At 37.1% G+C, this 11,828-nt stretch overlaps 1 long non-coding RNA gene and 1 other non-coding gene across 11 annotated transcripts; one reads left to right on the top strand and one right to left on the bottom strand.

Annotated features, from left to right (window-relative positions):
• Positions 1-172: 172 nt before the first annotated feature.
• Trnac-gca (transfer RNA cysteine (anticodon GCA)) lies at positions 173-244 on the bottom strand. The gene has a single exon. It is a non-coding gene; the product is annotated as a tRNA-Cys (tRNA).
• Positions 245-265: 21 nt separating this feature from the next.
• On the top strand, positions 266-7,331 carry LOC111334675 (uncharacterized). Of its 10 annotated transcripts, none has more exons than XR_015994671.1 (4): positions 266-411; positions 2,039-2,131; positions 2,500-2,808; positions 3,080-7,331. It is a non-coding gene; the product is annotated as an uncharacterized LOC111334675 (long non-coding RNA). The 10 variants fall into 10 exon arrangements; XR_015994672.1 differs by having other exon boundaries at positions 1,952-2,131; XR_015994670.1 differs by lacking the exon at positions 2,039-2,131 and having other exon boundaries at positions 301-411; positions 3,244-3,360; positions 3,530-7,331.
• Positions 7,332-11,828: the final 4,497 nt, after the last annotated feature.

Here is an 11,828-nt window from a genome sequence, read left to right as displayed (position 1 = left end):
GACAGATAACTTCTAACTTCATCATTTGAGAAAGTAGAAAAGGTTAAGAAAACCTGGTATATTTAGAAGAAATACTGCGTGAAAAAAAATAATTAATTAATGGAAAAAAAAGGGAAACTATACCCACAATGGTGGGTATAGTTTCTGTATACATATTGCTACATATACAGAAAGGGGGCACTCGGAGTCGAACCAAGGACCTCTCGATCTGCAGTCGAATGCTCTACCACTGAGCTATACCCCCATTCACACAAGTCGCAGGGGAAATTTAAATATTAATTCTAGTTATAATTTCTGGTCGTCAAATTCCTTTTGGACAGCGGTAAATAAAACATTTGCATTGAGCTAACTAAGATGTGCGTAGAAGCTGCTCTGAAACCTCTGAAAGGGTGAATACCAAAAGATGAACAGGTAACGTGAAGTAGAATTACTACTGAAATTACAGAGAATTTTTTGCTACTATGGATTTGGGTTAGATAGTAGATTAATGTAACCTTCCATGTTAGGTCATGTTACTCCAGTTGGAAACGGGCGCCTACTGAAACAGGAAAAGTACGGTTGGGTTGAAGGATGTTACGAAAACGAAGACCCTTTAAAACGAAGAGGTAAGACCTAAGACCCGATCTTCGTTGTCGTAGTACGAAAACGAGGACCGGGTCTTATGTCCTACCTCTTCGTTTTCGAGGGTCTTCGTTTTCGTAACACCCTGGGTTGAATCTTATACCTGAGGAAACTGCAGAAATCATTGTTCTAAATCATTTATTTAGATTGCTAATGGCTTTATAGACGTTTTTCAACTTATTTTCACTTTTGGAGATCGAGCATTTTCCCTTGCGGTTTACGGTTAAGTATTGGAAACGGTTAAGTCTTGGAAATGCCTTCGCTCCGACGAAGGGCTAACGCTCGAAACGTCAGCTTTTGTAATCATTACGGTGGCCAATTTATCATGTCAACTTTGTTGATATATCCAAATTATTTCGTTACTCCCACCGACGCAGCCCCAAACAGTTTCTTTCGAAACTATCAGCCTTTATTCTTCGAAATGTAGCTGTGATTACGGGGTCTAGGTCATAAAAAGGAATATGTAAATGGAGTGGGGCAAGTCAAAATGAACTCGGTATGAAATCCATCCGTTTGTTTTAGTCCACCTATATTGAATCTATTAAATCCGGCGATTAATTCTATTAAATCCTGCCAATTTTTATTCGCAAAAAACTGAATTGTAAATTTGTATGAAAATAGGGTGGTTACTGCACGAATTCTTCATTTATATTCAAAGTGACATGAAAGTGCTCTTACTCGAAAATAAGGGTCTATGAAGGATTCTGTAGAGTATTGTAATCTTAAAGATTTGATTGTCAATTCTCCCCAACAGTTGTCATACATTTCCTTGTAAATAGTTGTGACAGTTTGATGTTAGATTATTGTAATAATGTTTATTTGCTAAATTTGAGCATTATCATTAGTCAGGGCTGTCACTAATTTTCTAAGTAGGCGGGGAAAGGAAAGAAGTAGCAGGGGGACAAACATTTACTGGTGTGACTGTCAATGAGAAAAGGTGGGGCAGAGGTATAAGGCTTTTGGTGAACCACAAAAAATTTTCCAAATACATTTTTATTTCAATGCAACTTTTACATGGAGTAAATAAAATGCTACTACTGCCCCTTTTCTCTATGGGATTGGGAAGACTCTGAGAAGTTTCCAAGAGTAATTTTTCATTCTTATGCTTTTATCATTACAAGATAGGGCTGCAAGTAAAGCATACATTTTGTGTTTTTTGTTTATGGAAGAGATATGCATGTTGTTTCTTTTTGGGATTTGGAAAAGTTATACCCACCCTCACCAAAAACATGTCAAGGACGTAACACATTTTATCTTGAACCAACAGCATTGCCTTGAGAAACTAACAAAACGTAACTGTCTGTTCTGATTTATAAAAAACGAACCACAGGCAGCCCAAGCTCACACCTAGAAAAGCGGACATGACTCTTACCATGTTGCACACGACTCTTACATGCTAAGAAAGTCTTTCTTTTAGCATTTGAACACCAACATAGCGCTAACTCGCCGAAAACGCTTCAAAGTGGCCTGAGATGTTAGGAATCAACAAAGAAAACAACAAGGTAATAAGGTAAGTCCATTTTATTACAAAACAAGACATTTTTTCCTCTCTTTGAAGGCAAACCGATAACATCCCATACAAACCTTTATCAATAGAAAAGGTTGCACAACACTGTAAGAGTCACGTTCGCTCTTCTAGTAGTGAGCTTGGGCTGCCTGCGGATGAACCAAACCTCACTTCCACAAAGTGCTGTACAACTGATACGTATTTTTTGCATGAGGAGTAAACAAGGGGGAGGAAGATCCAATTAACGGTGTAAGTTTGTAGTTAACAAATCGCTGACTTTTTTGTGCATTTATTTTTAAAGTTCAACAACAGCAAGTGCATGTGTGACAACTTCTAGGGCTCCTGCATCTTATGCTATTAAATTCACTTAGGCATCATCGTAGTGGTTGATTTGAAAGAGAAATGCTGAAGCCCAACTTGTGATTTGTGCAGTTGAACATCACCTTACCATGAAGCGGAGCCAGAAGAGAAGAAAGAACCTAGTTTTCCTTGTTTGTCCACTTCTGCCTTCCATTTCTTTGATGACGTATTCATGCAGAAGCTGAAACTCCGAAAACAAAGGAATCCGAGTGAAACGAACAGTTCATAAAAACAGCACGCTTACTGGAAGATGACATTGTTGAATACTATGTGTTTTCAGTCAGGCTGACAGTGATTATAAAGTCACCCCACTTTAAAAGGTGAAAGAGAGTTTGTCTTAAATAACTACTGGTTTGTATTAGATAGATAGATAGATAATCTTTAGACAGGGTGCGTTCTCACAGAAGTGGTTTTCAGAACGGCCCTGTAAGCACCCACCCAACCTACCCCAGGGGAGGACATCCAACACACAGTATACTTGTGTGTGGGAAAGTAACGTCTCCTACCCCTAACCCTGCAGGAGACGGGACCTCCATTTATTCATCCCTATCTAAGAAGACTAGAATATCTAACCATTTCTTTATGTTACAGAAAGGAAGCATATTCTTCTCAGTTATTTGAAGACCTTGAGTGTTGGTGTGGCCAGGGCTTGAACCCTCTACCTCCCGCACAACAGTCCAGCACTCTATCCATTGAGCTACCTCACAATTTTGTCATTTGATGTATTTTTACTTTCTAATGATTTGATTCCATAGTTTCAACATTGGAAGAGGTTGGTTTGAATAAAGAACAGTTCTTCAGTACAGGCTCAGATGGTCCAAATGTGAATAAAACATTTTGGAAGTCCCTCAATGAGAACATGAAGGGATTGGGTTTCCCTTAGTCTCCCTCGCAGCCGTTTTTAGTCTCATCACGCAACGCTTCTCCACACAAACGGCTGCTCACATTCAAACAACATTCCTTTCCGCTACTTCAACCAATCACTATTTGTGGGGAGAAGCGTTGCGTGACGAGACTAAAAACGGCTGCGAGGGAGACTAGGTTTCCCTTGTCTTGTAGAATTCTTGCCTTGTAATGTTGATATCATGCATAACAGCGTCAGACATGCCTTGTCTGAGTATGGTCAGCATGCTGAACAACTGGACCTTGATCTCTTTTATTAGTCCAAAGCACATCCAGCTCATGAAGAAGATTATTTCAAAGCACAAACTGACCTTGGCTTTGACGAGCAACTGTTTATTCGTCACGTTCAGCTCAGATGGTTAACACTCATTCCAGCTTTGACAAGGATAGTTGACAACTGGGAGCCTCTCTTTAAATTTTATTGATGTTGGATTTACATAAGGCCTTTTGGAGACACATTCTAACGATGGCCATCCTCTTGTTGAAAACTTTGTATATTGCGCTTGTAATTGAGTAAGTATGCTTGTGTTTGGATGGGAAAAAAGGTAAGATACATTTACTAAAAAATGCCCTAAAAAGTCCTAAGTTTCAAACAATTTTCCCTAAAAAGTCCAACCTTTTAGAGAAAAAAATCCTTATTTTCCCCATAAATATTTCTAATAGGTGACCAACATCCCTGTTGATAACAACAGAAAAACCGGGTACCTTAGTATATATAAAGTTATTAAAAAGTGGATCATTGGATAATGCAATTCAATACTTTACATTGGCTTAGCCATTATGGTATAGGTGCAAATATACAATATTCTAATATATGTACATTGTAACATCCAGTTTCTTCTCAGGAAATAAAGTCAAGAAGATTTGTTTAATATCTTGGGGGCATTTCTTTTTTCAAGAAAACAATTATTCCATGAGCACTTGTTGCATATGAGATGATTATAGCTAACTCGGGGCTATGCGCCCTGTTGGCTATGTATTATGTCCTATGCAACATGCACTCGTGGAATAATTGTTAATTATATGTTTTGTTGTGTAGTATTGGTGAGTAATTTTAATACGAGTTGTGCCATATTTTAACAGCCCATAGGGCAATTAAAATTACAACCGAGTGAAAATACACGGCGATACTACAAACAAAATGTCTAATAAGAGATTTATTATCCAACACGCCACATTTACATTTCAGTCTGGGCAAATGTTGCGGATATTTGTGGAGTAAAAATATCACGTGATATTTGTAATCTACTTGCGCGTTGTTTGTACTCTACGAAACAGAGTTGGATAAGAACGAGTTTTACTGTGGGTGTGGATCTTTGAATGGACAGGTGAATTTGTGCCTCAGCAGATGTGAATTGAGATGTATGCTGAAAGAAATTTATCAATTTTCAGTATGTAAGACATATGATAAACAACCTTGACCACTGGGTCATTCCAGAATTGCTTTTTGTTCTTTTTACAGCAAGCTGTTTGTTGAAGGATCAGAGAGCCTAGTGTGATTTTGTTTTGCATGAAATTTGTTAATTTGTCACTTATTTCTACTTAAGCAGTTGGGATAGAGTTAGGGCTGTGATTCTTCTCTAACAGTTTTTCTCTTGCTTTATTGGCTCTTGTAGCTATTGCCTGCTGGACTTCAGCTCAACCATGTTAAATTTGGCTGCAGGATGGAATTTTGATAAGAAATTTACCTGGTTCTGCAAAAAGAAGCCCTTCGTGTTTTTGCTTGAGGCATGTATTGTCCACTGTGTTAAATGAGTAGCAGCAATGCTTTTACCCTCCCAAGTACATTTAAAATAGAAGGGCAGTGATTTCTAGGCAAACTCCAAGACATACCCCTGGGATAAATCCACATAAAGATATTCTCCAAGGGATTTGATTGCAAAACCCAGGTGTGAGGAAGGTAAGGTATTGAATTCCCTACTGAATTGGAGTTTGTTGATTGGGTTGAAGGTGCTTATTGGAAGAGGCTTTGTTAATTTTTATATATTTTGTTGTAATAATTTTTTTTCAATGTCTTTTCTGGGCAATCCTTATGCCTTGCAACTGGTTAATCATGAGGCAAATTTAGTGAGATGTATAATTTGAAGCGTATTGTGTGTGGATTTTTTTCCTTATTTATTTAGAGACCTATTTCTCCATGTATATAGTAGCTATTACCTTGTTTCTTTCCCGTCAGTGTCCTCCCATGGTTGTGTTATAACTTGGATTAATATACTTATTAGCATGTTTTGGGTCTATTCTCCTTGATTTCCCAAAACATATTTATGGAGAAATTATGTACATGTATCCCATTATTTGGTTTCTACCCTCCCTTGGACTTTTTTCAAGTGTTCATGCCACAGCACATTTTAACAGGCATAGGCTCACTGACAAGTGACCTTACAGTGGTATCTTACAAGAGGAAGCATAAAGACTCTCCTCGGCCACAGAGCTCTAAAGGGTGACCATTTGATAGATAGCATATATCAAAATTCAGAGTAAGAAATTATTTGGATGATTTGGTTGCTTTACAGCTTGAAGAAAGTTGCTGAGTGTAAGGAATGGCAGTGAAGAATAAGAACAGTTTTAGATTGAATAGACTGTTTGATTGAATTAGGTTTCATGTGGTGGTCTGGCTAAAATCTTTAGAGCTCTTGTTGGTTCCAAACACGTGTTTATGCTATATTCCTGCCTCCTGAGTATTTTTGGTCAGTGACTCTTTGAATAAATTCTGTCCTTGAATGCCATTGACATTTATGTTGTTGTTAAGGTGCTGAAAGTGTATGAAATTCTCTTTGATTTGGCTTGGTCTTCAAAATTTTTCAAGTTGTGATTGCAATATTTTCTAAACCTCAGAACAGCTTCAAATGTTGTATTAAAGTGAGGTGAAAACAATCAGTGTTGAAAAAAAAAGTAATAGTTTGATAAGGAATACCATGTACTCATTTAGGCAATTGTTTACCTTAGTTTGTTTGGAGCTTGTTTAATTGAAATATTACTCAAGTTGAGTAATGTATAGAAATTATGTTTTGGGAGGGTAGGTACTTTATAAATGCAACTATCCACAGTTTTATAAAATGCAGTAGAACTCTGCTAACTCAAACACTGTAAACTCAAACCTCCAGTAACTTTAACAAGCTTGGTTTGCCTTGGATTTGAACCCCTTTCTCCTGGAATTTACTACCAGGTAGCTTGAACTCAGTTAACTCAAACTTCCCATTAACTTGAAGTAATGTTACTTTCCCTAGGCTCAAATTTACTCAACAAAGGTGAAATGAAAGTGAAAAAGTTGGTTGATAAAGTACATTTTGCTAAACTTCCCACACTAGAACCTTTCATAAATTGGCTATTACAAAAGTAAATGTAGATAATAGACTGGTGAAGAGATGATTCGTTATGAATTAAGAACAGGTTAATTAAAATTCACCAGCAATGTTGATAACTGAAATCCCTGGGAGTTTGAGTTATGGGGTTTTACTGTCACTGTCATGTACAGATCAGAGGACTATGGGAGTGTTAGCTGTTGAACCCTTCATAAATGGATGAGTTGCTACTTGATGCTGTTGGAAGGTTGATGAGATAGAAAGAGCCATAAAATCTTCCAGATGTACTTGTTATCCAAAAATTGGAAAGTAAATAAATGTTTTCATTCAACCTTTTCTCTCGAGTGGAACATGTTCTCTTTATAGTTTGGATTTGCAGTTGTTCTAACATAGATGTAACTACTGAGACCAGGAAGTGAGTTTGCAAGATGTGTTTTTCTTCCAGGATTGTTAAGGGGGATGGTAATAAATAATACCATGTCGCAAAGCCCTTTATTTCAGAGTAGCCGCCCAGTTGTTATGGGAAGTACTTACTGATTTCCACACACTAGCCAGGAGATGTGTTATAAGGCTATGCAAGTTTCCTAATGCTCTTGTTGGGAGCACTCAATTCAATAAAGTGAATTACAAAATCACGAGATGTTTGTGTTAATGTTGGCTGCATTGTTTTGTTGTTGTTGTTTTAGAAAGATTTTAATGTTATTTACCGAGGTTTTAGACATAATTATTGGATATACTATTTAGTTCAAAATTTAAGTTTTTGTCCAGAGAAAATGGATGAAAAGGAGAACGAAGATGTTAATGGCAAAGGCAAGTTCTGGAAGAAAGATAAATTTTAACTGTTTTTATTTGCATGAAAAAACATTAGAGCCCCTGTGACAGTGTTCAATTTCAGAACAATTGTAGTCCCTAAATTCCCCTGTGTTATGTGTTAGCTTCACAGGAGTTGTAGTTGAAGCATAGCACTAGCTACATCTGTTTCCTGCGTAACTGTTTTTGTCTTTCTTGTCTGTCAATGAGATATGCTTAGGCTGTTAACATTTAAAAACCAGGATTTGATTTAGATTTGGCTTTAGTGAGATATACGATATCATGATTTTTCTTTTCTTGTTGGAACTATTATTATGACATAGACACTAAATTTGGAACACCTTTCAATGGAAATCTTAGTTGAGGAGAAATGTTGACCACATTGGAAACAGGTACCAATTCATGCAAGGGAAAAGTGAGTGTGCAGTTATGTTCCTGTTTTTTGTTGTGATTTGGAATGGAATGGACATTGCTTCTCTGCTGTTTTAAGAAGAGAAGTTTTAAGGAAGTAGGCAGAAAGTAGTAAAATGAGGATGAGTAAAATAAGCATTACCAAAATTATTCTTAATTAGCAGAAGTTCTGCAATTTGGGTGACTGATTGGATCAAAAGAGAAGTTTGTACAAATGAACTAGAATTTAGAGAGAGGATGAATATGAAAGTTTGTACAAGTTAACCTCAATTTAGAGAGAGGATCAATATTCAAGTTTGTACACATTAACCATAATGTAGAGGGCAGTCAAGAACAACATGGCAGGTAACATGTTTCTTTTGTAATGATAGCGAAAGCAGTTGAGACTGCACAGTGTTTGGTATCCTTTTCGTTTGTTTGAAATAAGAATACAATTAGAGTGACAAAGTGGAGCTTTTGTTGTTGAAGAAAATACTGAAAATCCTTACTCCTAAAATAATTATAATTTGCTGTGTATGGTTTGTTAAACTTCCCCCATATCAAGTTCAGCTAGCACTCGCTTCTCTGAGAGAAAATGAACCATTGCAAGTATTTATTTACCATAAAGGTTGTAAGACAATTGAGATTTTGTAAGGTATGGTCTTGCAAAGAGTTTTTGGCCTAGCCCTAATGAAGCACAGCTGAGTGCAAATTAGGAAGTGAGAATTGAAGAGAAGAAATGTGTTCTTTTCATAACAGTTTAAGTGATGTTTTAGCATAAATCATTATAATTATCCAGCAACAGTTCAATCATGAGATTGGTATTGATAAACTTGTAACCAATTACAACATGGTTCAAAGAAGAATTTTAACAGCAGTAAATGGATTTTACCATGATAAAGTCAAGATTGGAAATATGAACCCTAACAGGAATTGAAATGTTGTAACCCACTTTGCCAAAACAGGGGAGAAAAAGCTACACAAAACAAAGGTGAATGGAAATAAGCCATTGATGGAATACCATCCCCTAATCTATCAAGAAGCAATTGTGGTCCAGTTTTGCCAACATGGTCATAGACAATGGATTTCTCATGAAATGTTCTTGAAGCAATATGCAAACAATTGGTATGAAGTTAATTTCCTAACCTTATTACTCTTTCAGTTTTAAAGAGATTTGTGGAATTTGTTATCTCTAAAGGTTGAGTTTTGCATTGTATTTAGTAAATTTTGGTGTCAGAAATGTGATAAATATTTGAATTCGTTACTAAATGCATTATTTGAATAGAATTTAAGATGTTTGCAGAAATAATAGATTGTTAGGTGTTGTTCATGAAAAACTTGGAAGGGGTATGTAAGTTTGGAAATATAAAGACCAGAGGGATTGAAAATGACGTTAAGTTTGTAAGTATGTAACAATTCAAAATATAATTATTCCGCAAATAAAGATTTATGCCCAAAAAACTTTAGAAAGAAGCTACTAGCAATGTTGTCTCGAAGAAGAAACGTGTTGTTGGACTTAGTAACATTAACAACGTAGATGTCGTTGTAGGGCTATCAACATTTTCATTTTATTCAATGAAAAAAAAGTATTGCTTTGTAGTAAACCCTAAGCCAGTTGATAGTAGATCATAATGTGAAGAATACATTGCAAATAATGTATGGACTAACCTATGCGAAGTTGCATGTAATGTGGAGATTGGAATTTCAGGAATTGATGTAAGAAGTCGAAGATTTTGAAAAATCGGAAATGAGGAAATCCTTGGATTATAATTGTCGAATTGTGAAGTTGGGATAGCTGGATAATAAACTGAGGTCTAACTGTTGGACTGATAAAAGAACTATAAAGAGAAAATGTTGAATTGCAACAAAGTGTAATGCAATAGACAAGTAAGTAGATGTTATGAACCTTTTGTAAGGTAAAGTAGTGTTTGAAGTAACGCCATAAGCCTTGATATTGTAGAAGGAATTGTTTATTACCCTAAGCTGATTATCTTTGATGAAAAAAGGTTTAGTTTCTTAATGATTTGAGATAAAGAGTAACCCTTTGAAAGAGTTTGTAACTCAGTATATACAAACCTCGAGTGCAATTTCTGTTGACACAGGTTTAGCGGCCCTGGAATGGCATTTGGTGGACGTGGAACTGATTGATGATGCTAGTGATTTTTGTAACCGTGTTTGCCTGAAACGTTAAGGTTAAGATTGAGCAACCCAGGTTTGTTTTCCTCGCTACTTTGTCACGTTTGCCGGTTGTTTAGCCTTTGCCGTAGATGTGAGATTGTAACCCAGCTCTCTGTCATGAAGTAGAAGTAAATTGCTGGAAAAAGGGCAGGAAAACAATCGCCTTTAGGAGTTTCTGGGGCGCCTCTAACTAACCATAACAGTCGCTCAGGCTAAGCTAAAGGAGAAAGGTTGAAGTTAATATACGTGTAACGCGAAAGGGCAAGCTGCTATTTGCTGTTGAAAATGAAAGTGCTGCAAAATGCCTATGGTGTCTCGTAAAGGCTGGTTAGCACTGTGGTAATCTCTCGTGAGCATGTGAAAGATGGGAAGACATTGTGACGTGTTGACTCTGCGCGAGCATCGCGCAGAGTTAAGATGGCGGAGGCAGTGAAATAAATGTTGTTTGATTTGAGATTGTTTAGGGCCGCCTAGTGACGGAAAGGCATCATGAAGCCTGGAAGTCCGAAAGCCAAGTGCAGCACTCAAAGAAGCGAGTGTTGTTTTCCGATGTTTAGCCGGCACTCGGCCATGAAATGAGTGGCTAGCGTAAACTCGGTGTGTTGGGCTAGGTGGAGAGTGTAAAAGCAATTCTCTTTCCAAATGAGAAGAGCATAGGGAGTTAGAGGTGTTTTGGAGTAGGGCTTGAGGTGCGAGATGGTGGAATAGCGGGTTGCTTTTAGACTTATAATAAATAGATAGGCTGACCGCTGGCAACCCTCCATCGCCAATTTTTCCCAGCTCCCTCATTAAAGATTCAATTGCCATACTCCTCCCAGCTTTTCCTTCTCCACCAACAGTGTAGCTAGTCTACAAATAACCATACCCCGAACGAATTTTACTCGCGATGTATTGCAATTACAATTCAATCTCTTTCTCATAGCCGAATGCCAAATTAGAAGCAATCTTAGTCTTACCATCTTACCAGCAGTAAAAATAGATTACATTACAAATATCGAGTACAAAAACCATTAGGTACCACGTACGCGATAAAGAGGAATTTCAAAACCTTCTTCCTTACACCATAGCTATGCTTACACGGAAAGTGTATTTCAAATGCGGTAATGCAGTGTCTCTGGTTAGAGGTGTTGTTTTGAACTAAACATGGCGCGGGAAAAAGCTTTCAAAACAATTGTGTTCAATAAAATTGAATGGGAAAAACAATGGCGACGCAAGCTATGGAGTAGTGCCTTTTCTTGGCGATATGAAATTAGCGCTCGAAGACATATAAAGATTCATTGTAATTGCTCTGGGCATGCTATGATAAAGGAGGAGTAGGTTTAGGTTAAAGTTGAGGAATATTGTAGCTCATATTGAGGAAGATTTTTTTAAAGAGCAGTACCTTTCTGCACGATGAAAGCTGGCAAAATATCTTTATAGTTTAGGAAGAGGTGAATACCTCTAGACAATCGCGCTGGAAGTATGTGAAGCGATAAGAAGAAAATGGAGGAAACCCTAAATAATAGTAAAGAGAATATCATGGAGAAAATAGCAAATATAAAAGCGTTTTGGCAAATTCCTTGCCCATCCAGTGCCCTCCCTATGGTTTCCAAGGCTGTAAAGAGTATCATAGCTTTATGAAGTTCCGTAAAATAGTATAGATGCAAAGTATCGCTTGAATTGGGCAAGTGTTGTTTTTCTAGGAAATTGACATGATATCACGCCATTGATTACTCAAGTCATTAAAGTTACCATGGTTTATCCGAAGATTTTGGCCG

The sequence above is a fragment of the Stylophora pistillata genome, chromosome 13 (assembly GCF_964205215.1).
Source record: "Stylophora pistillata chromosome 13, jaStyPist1.2, whole genome shotgun sequence".
NCBI lineage: Eukaryota > Metazoa > Cnidaria > Anthozoa > Scleractinia > Pocilloporidae > Stylophora > Stylophora pistillata.
Note: the sequence above shows the minus strand (reverse complement) of the source record. Positions and strands in the feature narration are given on the sequence as shown.